Below are 19,272 nucleotides of genomic sequence, written 5' to 3'. Positions count from 1 at the left end.
AACCCTTGTTGCTAACTTTCACATTATAACATTCCTAGGCCATTTGCTATTTTAAGAAAGAGAACAAATCTACCTAATTGACTTAATAAGTAATTTTGCATACAACATTATTCGCCCTATTTTGACGTTTGCAAACATAGCGGAGGATGCTAATGCAACTTCCAACTATTGATGTTAACCATAATCATTATTACACCATATATGAATAAAATGCAACCAATCATTAACTAGCTTTGAACAAGAACTAATTAACTAACAGAATAAACTAATAGCATATTTTCCTTGATATTTCCATATTATGCTATACCTAGCTAACAATACCATAAAGTTTAAATAATGGCCAACTTTACGCCAAGTTTCCTATCTTAACCATTCAATCATAACTATACTTTAATGAAAATTTAGAAATTTAACCTTGTTACAACACTTATACAGACTGCAATAAAGGACATTTAACTTACAGTCATCCTGTCGACATATACTACTTATTTGATCAAGAAACAAAACTGAATTTTTAGCTAAAGAGCTCAAATGAATAGAAAGTAATATTACAACTCAAACTGTATTTATTGTCATGTTGAAACCCATCACAACATAAGTTTAAAAGATGTGTACCTGGCAATGAAGGAAGGAGTTAAAATTTCAGCAGTAGCAGCAGTAACAAATTCAGCAGAATAGCAGTATTTCCACAGATTTGAGCAATAATACGACCCGAGGAAACCAGATGCACAGTACAGTATTTTTTAAAGACACTTCAGATTTTAACTGAACAGTGGAATCAAATAAAGTTGAACAGATTCAACAAAAGAACAATATTTCAGATTTCAGTTTCTTTTCAGTTTCAAATTCCCATTTTTCTGATTTTCTGTTTCTGTTGCTGTATCTGTGTGTGTGTGTGTGACTGTTCTCTTTTGTTTCTTTTCTGTTTTTTTTCCTCTTCAGATTTTCATTTTTGATTTTCTGCTTGATTTTCCACACTCAAATCTGACTTTTCACTCTCTTAAAATCTGCTAAATCAGATTTTCTTTTGAACTACTGATTTTCTCTCTTTCCTTTCTTTTCTGTCTGAAAAGGTTCCTAAATCAGATTTTTCTTCTTCTCTTCTCCTAAATCAGATTTTTTCTTGAACTCTCAAAAATCTCTCTCCAAAGTCTGTCCAGCTCCTTGTATTTATACAGGGCTGGTCCTATACTCTTTTAGTGCTGGATGGACCCTTTTCTCCTTTTAAAATCAGAAAGTTTCCATTAAAAACTGCTTTTGAATAATTTAAATCCTATTGAGTGCTATTATCCTGTTTTTCAGCAGCCCCATTATCCCTTGTTCCCCATTATTACTTAAATTATAGCCACTATCATTCCATTATAAGCACACTATCACATTACCCTACTGTTTCAATCCAAAATAAACCTGAAATACTACTGTATTTACAGCCTTTAAACTAAAGTCAGAATCTGTTACAAAACAGATTTTAAAGTCTGTTTTAACAGTTATAACCATTCCTAGGATTAACCTCCTAATACAATTGTATTTAACCAACCTTTGTAAATTCGAATTCAAAACTAACATCACAACAATATTATACTGAATTCAGCCTAATAGTTCAACTGAATTTCAACATTGGACGAAAAATTAAACAAACACAGGAGAATTGTCAATATACTGACAATGCCCTGTTCAAAAAAACAATATATACACATCATACATTTTAATTTACTGATTTGTAAACAAACATGATTTAATTGACGAGTATTAATCAGTTGACTATTTACAACATTTGTCCATAATCAGTCTAAAATAATAGAAGCAGACTATTTCAATCAGCATTATCATAAATGAGAATTCATATTATAACTAATCGACGAACTTAATCGAGTCGATTACTTACATTGTAAATAATCACAACCAACAGAAATAGTTTCATATTTGATCATATAGACGGGCATGAGACAAAGATGACAGAATTAATCAAATAAAATCATGAAAAATTAACAGGCTATTAAGACAAACAACAATACACGTAGAATACACAAAAGAAATAGAAAAATACCTCTGAATCTTCAAACTTCATACGGACTCGAACTCAACTTGGATTCGGACTTTGTTTGAAATCAAACAGACCTTAGTCGAAGTATTTTCCACTGAAAATACTTCGACTAAGGTCGATTAAACCTCAATCTTTATTTAATTTGGACAGAATCCAAAAGTCTGGTATTTCTAGGTTTTTTTTTTTTTGAAGATTCGATTTGGGACTTAACCATTTCTGGTCAGATTCGAGGGGGACCAAATACGACACAAGGGTGAGGGTAACCTAGGGGTCATTTGGTGTCAATTTAGAACAGATCTGAGTTTGTTCTTGTTTGGTCCGAATCTTCAAAAGAAGATTCGAGAAGCTCGGAAGTGATTCGATCCAAACAAGCAACAGATCCATACCTAGGGTGGTTAGGGGAAGCTATGGTGTCGATTTGGGGCTGTTAGGTTTAGATCTGAGTTCGGCTCGATTCTTCAAATGAAGATTCGAGAACCTTCAGGAAGATTCGATCCAAGAGGCTAACATATTCGGATAGAGGGTGTTCAGGGGGTTCAGGGGTGTTAAGGTGGTGACCGGCGGCGTTGATGCCGCCGGGTTTCAGGCGAAGGGGAATAGGGGCGGCTAGGGTTAGGGGTTTGGTTTGGGAACGATGATGAACAGTGAGAGGAGGGGGGTGTTAAGTTAGGGGCCGGGGTAGGGGTTTGATCCTTAAATAGGGGTGGGGTGGATTGATCTCATCCATTGGATCAATTAAGATGCACGGTTGAGATCAATCCACTTAACCAAACGTTGTCGTTTGGTCTAAGTTCAGGGTCAGCCTGGATCGGGTCATTGGGTCGGGTAAAGGGTTACGGGTAATGGGGGTGAGATCTCCGCCGTTGGATTGATTTAATCCAACGGTCTTTGATGAAGTGCGACCAAACGCTGTCGTTTTGGCTCGTGTAAATTGGACCGGACAGGTTATTTGGATTGGGCTGTGCAACTTATTTTATTTTATTTTTTTTTATTATTTATCATTAAAAAATCCTAATAAAAATTATAAAAAAATTTTAACCTTACACAAAATATTAATTACTTTATAACAACTATTTAACACATAGTCAAAACATTAATCATACAGTAACATATTTAAAAATAGAACGAATGCATATTTTTTGTGATTTTATTTAAATTATCTTTCAAATGCATAATTAAATCCTATATGCATGCAACATGTATTTTATTTTAATTTTCATTTTATTATGACAAAGTAAACATTTACGGACATAACACAAATATTTAACACCACGCAAATTCAAGAATTACACAGTAAAAGAAATTTATTTTATTTTTTGATTTATTTTGGAGTAGTTTTCGTAAGGCAAAAATTACGTGCTCACAGCTGCCCCTCTTTGTGCGGAAACTCGAAGAGTTTTCGTGCAAAGATAAAGTGAGCGGACACGAGCGATTTTTGCCCGTTCAAATACTCCGTGGGAAGCATTTTTTGAAAGATTTGACCGAACCTCTGCTTCAAAGGTTTCCTACATATCCTTGGCTATAAAGGAATCAGGTCAATGTAGTTCGGGAAGTTTTGGGTAGCTGGGACTACCGTGGGACTGTGATGTTACTGCTGCTTCGTGCTGTTTTTACTGCTTGCTGACCTCCTTATTACACCTTACTTCAAAGGTAATACAAAAAGCTAAACTAGATTATGGTACAGGAATTATAAAAAATCTTATCTAGATCATGCCCTTGCGTTTCTTGTTGTCTTGATATTTTGGTGACTCTTGGGCATTTGACTTATTTCATTTTCCTTTTCATTGCGTCCCGTATTTTTTCATCTGTTTGGGACTCCTGTTGTTTCTTGCTGGGGATTTTGTTGGATTCCTCTGCTTTATTGATTCTAAGTGTGCTCCTTTTTCATATGAGCGGGCTTTTGATTTCAACACTTCAATTGCATTCCCTCGTTCTCCAGGTGGGTGCCTTGACTGCTTCTTTTCTTTCTTCATCCTCGTTCTCCAGGTGGACGCCTGATTTCTTCAATTCTTCATCCTTATTCTCCAGGTGGACGCCTGACTTTTTTTTTTCTCATTCTCCAGGTGGACGCCTGACTTCTTTAATTCTCATCCTCATTCTCCAGGTGGACGCCTGATTTCTTTAATTCTCATCCTCATTCTCCAGGTGGACGCCTGACTTCTTTAATTCTCATCCTCATTCTCCAGGTGGACGCCTGACTTCTTTAATTCTCATCCTCATTCTCCAGGTGGACACCTGACTTCTTCTTTTCTCATCCTCATTCTCCAGGTGGACGCCTGACTTCTTTAATTCTCATACTCATTCTCCAGGTGGACGCCTGACTTCTTTAATTCTCATCCTCATTCTCCAGGTGGACGCCTGACTTCTTTAATTCTCATCCTCATTCTCCAGGTGGACGCCTGACTTCTTTAATTCTCATCCTCATTCTCCAGGTGGACGCCTGACTTCTTTAATTCTCATCCTCATTCTCCAGGTGGACGCCTGACTTCTTCTTTTCTCATCCTCATTCTCCAGGTGGACGCCTGACTTCTTTAATTCTCATCCTCATTCTCCAGGTGGACGCCTGACTTCTTCTTTTCTCATCCTCATTCTCCAGGTGGACGCCTGACTTCTTTAATTCTCATCCTCATTCTCCAGGTGGACGCCTGACTTCTTCTTTTCTCATCCTCATTCTCCAGGTGGACGCCTGACTTCTTTAATTCTCATCCTCATTCTCCAGGTGGACGCCTGACTTCTTCTTTTCTCATCCTCATTCTCCAGGTGGACGCCTGACTTCTTTAATTCTCATCCTCATTCTCCAGGTGGACGCCTGACTTCTTCTTTTCTCATCCTCATTCTCCAGGTGGACGCCTGACTTCTTTAATTCTCATCCTCATTCTCCAGGTGGACGCCTGACTTCTTTAATTCTCATCCTCATTCTCCAGGTGGACGCCTGACTTCTTTAATTCTCATCCTCATTCTCCAGGTGGACGCCTGACTTCTTCTTTTCTCATCCTCATTCTCCAGGTGGACGCCTGACTTCTTTAATTCTCATCCTCATTCTCCAGGTGGACGCCTGACTTCTTCGCCCTTGTTTTAAAGAAAACTTTGTTAGTTTAAAGCAGGGTGATTAACTGGGGTATTCTTGCCGATGGTGAGGCTTCTCTTCGTCTCTTTTTTATTGCCTTGGAATGGTTGAAAAAGACCGTTTTGTCCTTGTAATTGATCCTTGACTATAGGATTTCCCTCTGTATGTTTTCCTTCAAATCCTTTTAACTGTAATCATATGTCCCTTCTGACTTTGCTGATCCACTTTTGATTTCACTTTTCTTACACCAATATCTTTTTATCTCCTGCCTTTCATGGCCGTATTTTGCATCATGTAACCTTGAATCTTGGTAGTAGACCTTGACATTCCTTCTTATTTGTTTGGAAGAAAACTTATCTCAAAGCTTTAGAAAAGTAAGATTATTAGTGACGAAACGCGCTGATTTCGACAATTTATAGAATGAAAAGAAAAATCCAAATTTGGATGACTGTCGGAGAAGGAATAAAACTTATCTGATTGGAGTTACTGACGCCAATGATCAGGGTATGCATTTTGGATTAATCAACCCAGTCTTTTAATCAATCTCCTCTTAATTGTCTCATTTTTGTTTTCCCCAAAATTTCCGTAATCCATCTTCATTTTTCATTTCACAGACCTGTTGGACTTGCAATATCTCAAAGAGTTTTCACCGACAAACCTTCCTCATTTGTTCATTTCTCACTTCCTTTTCGCCTTATGGTGCCTACGAAGGTTTTCACCAATAAGACTCTCTCATTTTTACTTTTCTCTCAACTTCCGTCGCCTTATGGTGCCCGTGTGGGTTTTCACCTATAAGACTCTCTCATTTTTACTTTCTTTTCTTGTTTGTACCAGAGTGTTATGAACCATCTTCATTTGCTTGTCTCAGCATTTTTCTAAGATTGATCGAAAGGTCTTTTTGGTATGGGGTTAGAAATGGAAAAGGTATTAAAAGCTAAATAGCTTTGGTATGGGTTTAAAATTACAACTCTTGGAATCTTTTCTTATTTCCAATACAATTCCTGCCCCAGTTTCTTGATTGGGGTCTCTTAATGTTTCTTTTCGTGTACATTGTGTATGTTGTGCACCCTATGACCGAGCTGTGAGGCGCCTACATATCCTTCTTTGAGGAATCAGGTCAAACGTAGTTCACTAAATAATAGTGATTTTTTTTTTATTTTCATTGATTCCTAGAGAGGGTAAGAGAGAAACAAATATGGCTCGAAGGGGAAACAAATCGTATAGTGTTTGAATAGCAGAATAAATTGCCTTTGTCATTCCAATCTTCGAAATAATGCTAAATACAAACATTCAAAAAGTTATGCATAATATCTCTTTACCGCGTCAGAATTGATCGCCATGTTTATGCATTTGCCTTCAATATCTGCTAAGCATAGTGCACCATTCGATAATACTCTGGTCACAATGAATGGTCCTTGCCAATTCGGGGCAAATTTGCCTTTTGCCTCAACCTGATGTGGAAGAATACGTTTCAGCACATGCTGACCCACTTCAAACTTCCGTGGACGCACCTTTTTGTTGTATGCTCTTTCTATTCTTCTTTGATATAATTGACCATGACATACTGCGGCCAATCGTTTTTCATCAATCAAGTTTAACTGTTCCAGACGGGTTTTGACCCATTCATCATCATCAATCTTCGCTTCGGCGATGATCCGAAGGGAAGGAATCTCAACTTCTGCAGGAATTACTGCTTCAGTGCCATATACCAACAAATAAGGAGTTGCTCCTACTGAAGTGCGAACAGTAGTGCGGTATCCCAATAATGCAAATGGTAATTTTTCATGCCATTGTTTTGAACCTTCTACCATTTTCCGAAGTATCTTCTTTATGTTTTTGTTGGCTGCCTCGACTGCTCCATTTGCTTTGGGCCGATATGGGGTAGAGTTGCGATGTGTAATCTTAAATTGGTGACATACTTCCTTCATTAAGTTGTTGTTAATATTAGCACCGTTATCTGTGATGATCACCTTTGGGATTCCGAATCGACATATGATATTTGAGTGGACAAAATCGACCACAGCTTTCTTGGTCACTGATTTAAATGTTTTGGCCTCAACCCATTTGGTAAAATAATCAACGGCTACCAGAATGAACCTGTGCCCACTGGATGCTGCCGGCTCAATTGGTCCAATCACATCCATGCCCCAAGCAACGAAGGGCCATGGTGCCGACATTGTGTGCAATTCAGATGGTGGAGAATGAATCAAATCTCCGTGTATTTGGCATTGATGACACTTGCGCACAAAACTGATACAATCTCGCTCCATGGTAAGCAATAGTAACCAGCACGGAGGATCTTCTTTGCTAATACATATCCACTCATGTGGGGTCCGCAAACTCCCGAATGTATTTCAGACATGACAGTTGTAGCTTGTCTGGCATCTATGCATCTTAATAATCCAAGATCTGGTGTTCTTTTATACAAAACTCATCTGCATAAGAAGAATCCATTTGCCAATCGTCTAATGGTCCTCTTTTGATCTCCTGTGGCTTGTGCGGGATATATCCCCATCCTGATATACTCCTTGATGTCGTGGAACCATGGTTCACCATCAAATTCTTCTTCGACCATATTGCAATAAGCGTGCTGATCGTGGACTTGAATATGTATCGGATCTACATAAACTTTATCTGGATGATGCAACATTGATGCCAAGGTAGCCAATGCATCGGCGACCTCATTATGGATTCTTGGAATATGTTGGAACTCCACTGATTGAAACCGCTGACAAAGATCATGTAGACATTGTCGGTATGGTATGAGCTTCAAGTCTCGAGTTTCCCATTCTCCTTGAATTTGATGTACCAAAAGATCCGAATCTCCCATGACTAAGATTTCTCGGATACCCATGTCTGCGGCTAGCCTTAACCCCAAAATGCAAGCTTCATATTCAGCCATATTATTGGTGCAATAAAATCGCAATTGAGCCGTAACAGGATAGTGATGCCCTGTTTCAGAAATGATTACGGCTCCTATCCCGACTCCTTTCATGTTAGCGGCTCCATCAAAGAAAAGTTTCCAGCCAGGTTTTTCAATTCGCTCCACCTCGTCGATATGCATTGTTTCTTCATCAGGAAAATAGGTTTTCAACGGCTCGTATTCCTCATCGACCGGGTTTTCGGCTAAATGATCGGCCAGTGCTTGAGCCTTCATTGCAGTTCGAGTCACATAGATGATGTCAAATTCTGTGAGCAATATCTGCCACTTTGCAAGTCTTCCCGTTGGCATAGGCTTTTGAAAAATGTATTTCAATGGATCCAACCGAGAAATGAGGTAAGTAGTGTAGGATGACAAATAGTGTTTCAATTTTTGAGCTACCCATGTTAGGGCGCAACATGTCTTTTCCAGATGAGTATACTTAACCTCATAAGCTATGAACTTATTGCTAAGGTAGTAGATGGCCTGTTCTTTTCTGCCAGTGAGGTCATGTTGCCCCAATACACAACCAAATGAATTTTCCAAAACTGTTAAGTAAAGAATCAAAGGTCTTCCTGGCTCTGGCGGGACCAACACGGGTGGGTTCGACAAGTACCCTTTTATTTTATCGAACACTTCTTGACACTCATCGGTCCATTTGACCGCAGCATCCTTTTTCAACAATTTGAAAATTGGCTCACAAGTTGTTGTGAGCTGAGCAATAAACCTGCTGATATAATTCAACCTTCCCAACAAACTCATTACTTCAGTTTTGTTCCTGGGAGGTGGCAATTCTTGGATGGCTTTGATTTTTGATGGGTCTAGCTCGATACCTCGTCGACTGACTATGAATCCCAGCAATTTTCCAGATGGAACTCCAAATGCGCATTTGGCAGGGTTAAGCTTGAGGTTGTACCTGCGAAGTCTTAAGAAGAACTTCCTCAAATCCCCAACGTGGTTGGCCTGATGCTTTGATTTTATGATCACATCGTCCACGTATACCTCAATCTCCTTGTGTATCATATCATGAAACACTGTGGTCATTGCTCTCATATAGGTTGCTCCGGCGTTCTTTAAACCGAATGGCATTACCCGGTAGCAATAAGTTCCCCATGGTGTGATGAATGCCGTCTTTTCTGCATCTTCTTCATCCATTAGAATTTGATGATACCCAGCATAACAATCCACGAAAGATCCTATATCATGCTTGGCACAATTATCGATCAAAATATGGATATTGGGTAATGGGAAATTATCCTTCGGACTGGCTTTGTTGAGATTGCGGTAGTCGACGCATACTCTAATTTTGTCGTCTTTCTTTGGCACAGGAACGATATTAGCTAACCAAACAGGATATCGAGTGACTCGAATGACCTTTGCTTCCAATTGTTTGGTGATTTCTTCCTTAATTCTCACACTCATATCAAGCTTGAATTTTCTCAACCTCTGCTTGACAGGAGGCACCGTTGGATCGGTGGGCAATTTGTGAACCACTAAATCAGTGCTCAGGCCCGGCATGTCGTCATACGACCATGCAAAAACATCTTTGAATTCTTTGAGTGCTTTAATTAACTCCTCTCGGATCTTTGGTTCGAGATGGACACTTATTTTAGTTTCCCGGACATTACTCGTGTCCCCTATATTGATGTCCTCGGTATCACTCAAGTTAGGTTTGATTTTTTCCTCAAAGTGAATTAACTCTTTACTAATCTCTTCAAAAACCTCATCTTCATCATATTCTGATTCATAATCACAATATATTTCTTGAATTATTACTTCGGAACCAGATTGATTTTTAAGACTGGGCTGAGGATTCCTCATGCATGCCATATCACTAGAGCCAGCGTAAAAAGAACTGTACAGAAAAAAGAGAAAAGAAAAGAAAACTATCAGGAATGATAATAAAAAGGAAACTGCTTTTTATTGGATGATGAAAGATAACAAGGTTTGCACACTTCAAACAAACTGTAAGATAAGCTTTGAGATTACAACCCTGAAGTAACCCAAACAAACTTGAAAGAAAATCAAAATGAACTACCAAGACTCCTTTCGAATGGGGAGAGGAGTGGCTTTCCAATTATTAAGCTTTGTTTCTGGCCCAACGAATTGAACTTCCGCGTTGCTACACTCTTCTCCGCTTTCCAACATATTCACATCATCAAACAACTTCTCGAATCTTTCAATCAACTTCTCCTCAGGATTGACCCGGGATTTAGGAATTGTTGTTATCGGGCGATTTCTAGCACCGGTCTTAACAAAAGATTTTGACAGATTTGGGACTGGTTTTGGAAGATCCCATGCCTTATGTTTCAACTTTCTGGCCTTTATCACGTCATTTACGGTGGGTATGAACCCCAAAACGAATGTTCCCTAGTTCTCCGGGAGAGATACTGGTTGTATAATTCCTTGCAAAGATAATCCCAGGCCTTTGCCGGGTATAAAACCATTCTTTAACATTTCATAAGCTATCATGACTGATGCAGAGGATATCTTTGGATTCGGAAGGTATTTCCCCTCTGGAATTTTCTCTACCGACACTGTGTCGGATACTTGGTATACCCATGGTCCCTGGTCATTTTCTGTTCCCTCGACCGGTACAATGGTACTGCTGCGAGCATTTAAACTTTCTTCCCCATGCACAACTATTTCTTGATGATCCCATTCAAACTTGACAACCTGATGTAGTGTTGACGGGACTGCTTTAGCAGCATGGATCCATGGTCGGCCCAACAACAAGTTGTAAGAGACAGTTATGTCCAACACTTGAAATTCCATTGTGAATTCAACTGGCCCTATTGTTAGTTCCAACACTATGTCGCCAAATGAATCTCTGCTTCCACCGTCAAACCCCCGTACGCAGATACTATTCTTCTGGATCCTCTCCTCTTTAATTTTTAATTTGCTTAAAGTGGAGAGAGGGCAGATATTTGCACTTGACCCATTGTCAACCAATACCCGGGTTACTACGGAGTTTTCACATTTCACGGTGAGGTAAAGAGCTCTGTTGTGCTCAGTACCTTCCACAGGTAATTCATCATCAGCAAATGTAATTCTGTTTGTCTCAAAGATTCTGTTGGCTATTCTTCCTAAATGATTTACGGAGATCTTTTCAGGAACATGAGCCTCATTCAGGATTTTCATCAAAGCCAGACGGTGCTCCTCTGAATGAATCAGTAATGACAACAATGAAATTTGAGCGGGCGTCTTCTTTAATTGATCCACAACAGAATAATCATGGAGTTTCATTTTTCTTAAAAACTCTTCCGCCTCTTCTTCCGTCACAGCTCTCTTTATTGGTGTTGGATTGTTTTTAGTTTTTCTTAACTCTTCGGGCGTAAAACATCTTCCCGAACGAGTCAAGCCTTGCACCTCACACACTTCTTCCTTGACTTCTTTTCCTTTGTACATTACAGTCACCCGTTCGTAGTTCCATGGGATGGCTTTGTTGTTGATGACCGGCAGCTGGATTACAGGTGCGATAATAACCCGATCTGTACGGGCTCCTTCCACGAATACAATGGGTTTGTTAGCAACCCCTGGTACTATCACTTTCGGCCTTTCTTGTTTTGCGGCAACTTTGCTCGATGATCCCTCCTCGATTATCATAGATGGTCCATCACCATTTCTGTTCTGCTTAGGTACCGGCTTCTCCTCTGTTAACTGCTTATCTGGCTTGGTTTCATGAGACTTGATCATCATGACAGTTTGTGACGGCTTCTTTGTCTTCCCATCAGCTTGTATGATTTCTATCATATTAGCCTCTTGATGGGCTGGCATTGGATTTCTATTGATATTTGGGGCTTCGGGGGTTTGAACCTCGATTTTATTAGTATCAATCAGCTCTTGTATTGCATTTTTCAAATGCCAGCATTTCTCCGTATCATGGCCTGGTGCACCGGAGCAATATTCACAGCTAATGGTGTAATCCAGATTCTTTGGAGGAGGATTGGGTAGCTTGGATTGTATTGGTCTCAGCATGTCTAGCTGTCTCAGCCTGTGGAACAGACTAGTGTAAGACTCTCCCAATGGAGTGTAAGTTTTCTTTTTCTGTTCTCTTTCCCCCTGAACGCTGGCCTCGGCCTGAAACCTGGTCCGGGATAGGCTCGTGGGTAAGTAATTGGTGTGGCAGGAGCACGCCAATTGGTGTGAACAGGTGGCTGATTGTATGCTTGAGCATGGTTAATGGAGAAATGAGGCTCCGAAGGGTGATAGTAGTGTTGGGATGAATCATGGTGGTAAGCTGATTGGCGAGGTCGTTGTTGATTATAGTAAAGCGGTGAACCTCTGGGTCCCGACCAAATTCCTGAATCAACTACCGCTGCTTCCTCCCTCTTCTTTCTTCCGATTCCTCCTACCCCGCCTTGAATAGCTTGAGTAGTTGCCTTAATTGCTGAATAGCTCATAATTTTATTTGTTTTGAGACCTTCTTCCACCATACCTCCCATCTTCACCACTTCGTTGAATGATTTTCCAACCGCTGAAACCAGATGGGCATAGTAAGTTGGCTCCAAGGCTTGGAGGAAGTAGTCTACCATTTCGCTCTCCTTCATAGGAGGATCCACTCTTGCTGCCTGTTCTCTCCACCGAAAACCATACTCTCTGAAACTTTCATTGTGTTTCTTCTCAAATTTTGTCAAAGATAATCGATCTGGGATGATTTCCAGATTGTATTGGAAATGGTATGCGAATGCCTGTGCCAGGTCATCCCAGGTGTACCATCTCCCATGGTCCTGGCGTGTATACCACTCCAAAGCTGATCCGCTTAAACTTTGACTGAAGTAAGCCATCAATAATTCATCCTTTCCCCCAGCTCCTCGCATCTTGCTACAGAAACCCCTTAAGTGGGCTACTGGGTCGCCGTGCCCGTTGTATAGGTCAAATTTGGGCATCTTGAAGCCAACTGGTAATTGTACATTGGGGAATAAGCACAAATCTTTGTATGCTACACTGACTTGCCCACCTAATCCTTGCATGTCTCTGAACGATTGTTCTAAACTCTTGACCTTCCTGAACATCTCTTCTTGTTCAGCATTTTTGGCTGGCTTGTCAATTTCGGTTGGGAGATCAACACGAGGAGCAGTTGAATTAATTTCGGAGGCTTTGATGGTGGGTTCCGGGGGTAATATTGGTTGTCCTGGGCCTGGAATGTAGGCTCACTAGGAGATTTGTGAAATGTAGCAGGGGGAGGTGCTACGAAAACAGGAGTCATAAGTGGAGGAAAGTATGGAACTGGTTTCGGAGGTGGAGACTGTGGTGTCTGAGAGGTGGTGCCTCGGTAGTGCTGGTAAATGGGGAAGTTTGGGGATAATTCAGTGGTAATATTATCCTGAGTTTGGGTCATTGATGGAGCAGGGTTATTTGGGTAAGATGGGGGTAACTGTCCTGTAGACCAGGCTTGGTACATCTCAGCCATTTGCTGCTTGAGTTTAAACATCTCTTCTTTCATTTTCCCGACATCCATCTCCTCTAGCTCCATACCTGTGTCAACATCTGGGATAGACATACTTTCGGGTATTGGTCCTTTTGATCTTGTGTGATAGTGATAATATGCCAGTATACTCTTTAGAGAAACTAACTGCTTGAATTCTGAAAATGAACAAACTTGTTAGTTTTGAGAGTTTAACACATATATAATCACACGTTGAGATGCAATGCTCCTAGACAAATAATCCCTTTCTATTATGCATTTGCTCGGCTGCTTGTGTCGTCCCAGCTTTCTTGAAATTTTTATTGTTATTCACTTCTATTTATTATATATATCTTTTATCGTGGTGGTCGAATCTTATAGAGATTGCCTACGTATCATGCCCTTACATGAATCAGACCTTGCGTAGTTCGGACTAAAGGCAATCACTTTTATTCATTATACAAAGATGGAATTACATTTGAAAACTTTTAAGAAAATGTCTTGAAACACACACACTTAAATCAAAATAAAAGATACAATTCTTAACATCTCACAACGTGCCCCACTTTCCACTTGTGTTGTATATTATTAGACTATTTGCTCAATGTGGAGCTTGACCTGGATGACCTCCCAGCGTACGATACATCCTTTCCAACTCCATTGCTAGATGACGAGCAAAAGTGGGCGCATGCTCTGTAAACCTTTCATAATCCATTCCTTGGCAGTTTACATAACTTTGAGATGTGAAGACTGTCAGGTCGTGGATTTGTGCCCTGAAACTTTGGAGACGTTGGTCTTGGTCTTGCAATTGCTGCTGACGAGTGGTGGCTATATCTCTGACACGGTTTTCACGATCTAGAGCTGATTCTAACAGAGCTCGGAGTCTGGCCTGCTCTAATCTTGCTTGCGCTCTTTCTCTGTCGAGGTCTGCTTGTTGATGTTCTCTGTTGCATCTTCTTGCCTCTTCTAGTTGTGCACGAAGCTGGTTTTCTGATCGTATCCAATGGTCTTTTTCCTTCTTGAATTGTGCCCTGTCTTTTTCGGATTGCCTATCTTGGCGTTCCTTATTAGACATGGCTTCTTCGTTTAATCGTTGGATCCTTTCTTTTGCTTTGCTCAACGTCCTTTCGTTTTCTGCAAGAATAGAATCATAATCTTGCATTCTTTCAAAAAGATTGGCGATGGTTTTTTTATCCTTCCAGCTCCTCTTTGGTGTTTCAGAAACTCTTTTCATTTTTTGGAATCGAGCATGAAGATTTTCATTCTCACAAGCTAGACTCTTCTTCTCGCCTTCGGCTTCTTGTGCTTGCAAATCTTTCTCCAAACTGAGGCTTCTCAGATTTTCTTTTAGGGCATGGATAGTTGCTTTGTACCCTTTTTCCTTTTCTCCCCAGATCAACCGCTCTTGGATTTTATCATTGAAGTTTTGAACATGGGGTCTTTTTGTTGGCCTTCTTAGCTCAGGCTCTGGTACATCATCCACGCGAGACCGTTTTTCAAACCACCTTGCATATCCAGGATTTATCTCACCCTTTGTAGTGTCTGGGACTTGAGTATCACTTTTCAAGTATCGACATCCATTCCACATCTGCTGAAGTAGAGCCTCGGGAATAGTGGCTTCTGGGTGTAATTCGATTACTTGCATACTCAAATCTTCATCATCAGGAACTACTTGATATCTCCCTAGTTGCCTTAAGACTCTTAGTGGCGCATACGGCTGAATGCTTCTCAATCCCAATAGTAGTAGATAACTATTTGAGGTTGACATGTGTATTACTTCCCTCATCGGGAGCCATCCCAAAGTCCATTCAATCTGATTTGCCGTTAAAGCCTTTAGATGAGATACCCATGCTTCTATTCCTTCTGGAGCCTGATAATTTTTTGTTCTTTCCTCATAGCTCTCGATGCAATTATCATTGTTTGACCCATACTGTATGATCTTGGGCTGTTGTTGGAGATGTTCCATCACCCACATTTGCAACAAAATTTTGCATCCTTCGAAGACCTTTGCTCCTGATTTACATAAAGTCAAAGCCCGATAAATGTCTGATAGAATGATGGGGACAAGGGTGTGATTTTCTTTGGTGGTGAGGATTTGCACAATTTTTGCGGTGCGAATATCAATTGTTCGCTCTTTGTTTGGGAAGATCACGATTCCTAGAAAAGCCACCATGAAGGCAAAGCGACGGTGAATCTGCCAGATGTCTTTGTTTTGCTTGTTAGTAAGGCCTTTCTCATGAATTTCGAACCCATCTGACTTTCCGAACCTTGAATACAAAAAGTTAAAGGAACAACATCCATTGATGACATTGCTTTTCCTGATTTGACTGCTGATGTTCAGAAGGCCGAAGAATCGAAGTACCGAAGGAGCCTTTGTGAATATCAGGCTTTGATTTCTTAGACTTCCGTCAAAACCAGCATATCCAGCTATTTCCTCTAATGTAGGAGTAAGCTCGAAGTCAGAGAAACGAAAGACATTGTGAGAAGGGTCCCAAAAATTTACTAATGCCGCAATCAGATCATCACGGGGTTTAACCTTCATAATATCCGTGAGGTTTCCCAAATGCTTGACGACCCATCTTTGACCGTCTTCGCCTAAATCATACCACCATATTTGAAGCTGAAAGAGAAATTCTTCTATACTCGTGGATGAGGGGCTTTGTGTGGTGCTCATTTTGTATCTGAAGTTTAATTTAATAAAGTTAAGACTCATTTTGAAAATAAAAAAAAACTATTTTCAAAATTTTATATTTTTGAAAATTTACACTAAAAAAATCATTTTATTTATTAAATTATCTTTATTTCAAGATTTAAAAAAAAACAACCCATTTTATTCCTCTCTTCTCACCATGATTTCGTTTAAGCTGGTCAACAAGCATGTTCGAGGCAAATGAATGCACAAGTAGCAAGTAGGATGCATCAGGATGGTCTTTTTGTTTCGGGTTCACCTGTCCTAGACAGACCCAACCCCTGTGTTGAGTCTCCAAGGCCAAATGTATATGATGCAAATAGACGTTCCTACTAGGGATCCGGTACATGGCTGAGTTATTCTAAGTGTAAAACCTGAGGTTGATTGTTCTAAACCTGGCTTACCCAAACGGACAGTTTGAGCCGAAGCGGGGGCAACGTACCGGGAGCACGAAAGTCTGCCCGGCCTAGTTACTTGTCCCAACTCCGTCTTATTTGGTATGACTTTAACAGAAAGGTGGGTCACGCGCACGTGTACACCATAAATTCAGAAGACTCAGAAAGAAGGGGGTTTCGTAGCAGTTGTATATATTCACAATTCAAATAATATTAAAGCGGTAAAAAGCAACATTTAGCATATTAGCATATAAACAGTTGAAAATCATATAGTAAATAAAGCCAATTAACAAAGATATTTTAAGCTCGAATTCTTTAAACCCTGAACCAATGGTTCTGGGTTACAGTTTACACTTTTGTCCCCAGCAGAGTCGCCAGAGCTGTCACACCTCCTTTTTACCGCGCCCGCGGGGCGCGTGGGGAAGTTTTCTCCAATTGAAGGACAGTCGAAACGGGATTTATTTAATTATTTCAGAGTCGCCACTTAGGAATTTTAAGGCGTCCCAAGTCACCAATTTTAATCCCTGAATCGAGGAGAATATGACTCTGTTTATTATTCTGCAAACCAGAAATCCTGAGTAAGGAATTCTGTTAATCCGGAAGAAGGTGTTAGGCATTTCCGAATTCCGTGGTTCTAGCACGGTCGCTTAACTGTTTTTATTATTGGCTTAATTATCTTGATTTTACTAAATACGTTTTTATTGCATGATTTTACTACCGCTTTTTACTTATTGTTTACAATTATATGGACGAATTACGCGTACGTATATTCGTATTATATACTTTTTATAATTACCGGGGATCATGCCACGCGTACGTGTACACAATAAAATTGTCCATGTTATAGTTTTTATAAAAATATATGTTCGAAATTTAAAATAAAATCAGGAACATCATCACCCTTTTTATTTAAATAATGAACTGCACACCTCGGGTTATATGAAATTATTTTAACATCCTTGGAAAAATCCTTTTCTTAAATATTCGCTCGAAATTGCGCGTACGTATAATCCGAATTTGCTTTTTTTAAAAAAATAATCAGGGTACGCGAACGCATCCCTAATTGCGTAAAATTTTTGTAATAATATTATGGATTTTTCACAAAATTGTTTATTATATCTACACATTTTTTATATGAAAATCCTGAGAAATTCACATTTAAGGGAGCTTTGAATTCTTTTAAAAGAATTCACAATTTATTAAATATAGACAGTCGATTATATTTTTCCGCGTATAAATTATATTCATCCAGACTATTCAAATTCAAAGTAAAGAATAGGAACATAATTAATACTATTCTTCACAAATGCGTTATATACATATACCAAAGGATGAATTGCATATGAAACTCATAAAAATGATTTATGAAGGGAAGAAGTGTTTTTGAACAATTTTTATTTAGTACAAATTCTATCTCTAATTGGCATTGATATAAAGTGTTGCAACTTGTGCTTGTACATCTCTTCTTTTTCTCATATATTTACTTTTAATCTAACAGGCCTAATTATTTTGTTGATTCTGCTTATGGTTAAATGTAAGATATATATATATAATTAATCCGATTAGATTCTCAATTTATGAGAACCCTTGTTGCTAACTTTCATATTATAACATTCCTATGCCATTTGTTATTTTAAGAAAGAGAACAAATCTACCTAATTGACTTAATAAGTAATTTTGCATACAACATTATTCGCCCTATTTTGACGTTTGCAAACATAGCGGAGGATACTAATGCAACTTCCAACTATTGATGTTAACCATAATCATTATTACACCATATATGAATAAAATGCAACCAATCATTAACTAGCTTTGAACAAGAACTAATTAACTAACAGAATAAACTAATAGCATATTTTCCTTGATATTTCCATATTATGCTATACCTAGCTAACAATACCATAAAGTTTAAATAATGGCCAACTTTACGCCAAGTTTCCTATCTTAACCATTCAATCATAACTATACTTTAATGAAAATTTAGAAATTTAACCTTGTTACAACACTTATACAGACTGCAATAAAGGACATTTAACTTACAGTCATCCTGTCGACATATACTACTTATTTGATCAAGAAACAAAACTGAATTTTTAGCTAAAGAGCTCAAATGAATAGAAAGTAATATTACAACTCAAACTGTATTTATTGTCATGTTGAAACCCATCACAACATAAGTTTAAAAGATGTGTACCTGGCAATGAAGGAAGGAGTTAAAATTTCAGCAGTAGCAGCAGTAACAAATTCAGCAGAATAGCAGTATTTCCACAGATTTGAGCAATAATACGACCCGAGGAAACCAGATGCACATCAGTATTTTTTAAAGACACTTCAGATTTTAACTGAACAGTGGAATCAAATAAAGTTGAACAGATTCAACAAAAGAACAATATTTCAGATTTCAGTTTCTTTTCAGTTTCAAATTCCCATTTTTCTGATTTTCTGTTTCTGTTGCTGTATCTGTGTGTGTGTGTGTGACTGTTCTCTTTTGTTTCTTTTCTGTTTCTTTTTCCTCTTTAGATTTTCATTTTTGATTTTCTGCTTGATTTTCCACACTCAAATCTGACTTTTCACTCTCTTAAAATCTGCTAAATCAGATTTTCTTTTGAACTACTGATTTTCTCTCTTTCCTTTCTTTTCTGTCTGAAAAGGTTCCTAAATCAGATTTTTCTTCTTCTCTTCTCCTAAATCAGATTTTTTCTTGAACTCTCAAAAATCTCTCTCCAAAGTCTGTCCAGCTCCTTGTA

This window comes from Nicotiana sylvestris, chromosome 6 (assembly GCF_000393655.2).
Source record: "Nicotiana sylvestris chromosome 6, ASM39365v2, whole genome shotgun sequence".
In the NCBI taxonomy this organism is placed as follows: Eukaryota; Viridiplantae; Streptophyta; class Magnoliopsida; order Solanales; family Solanaceae; genus Nicotiana; species Nicotiana sylvestris.
Note: the sequence above shows the minus strand (reverse complement) of the source record.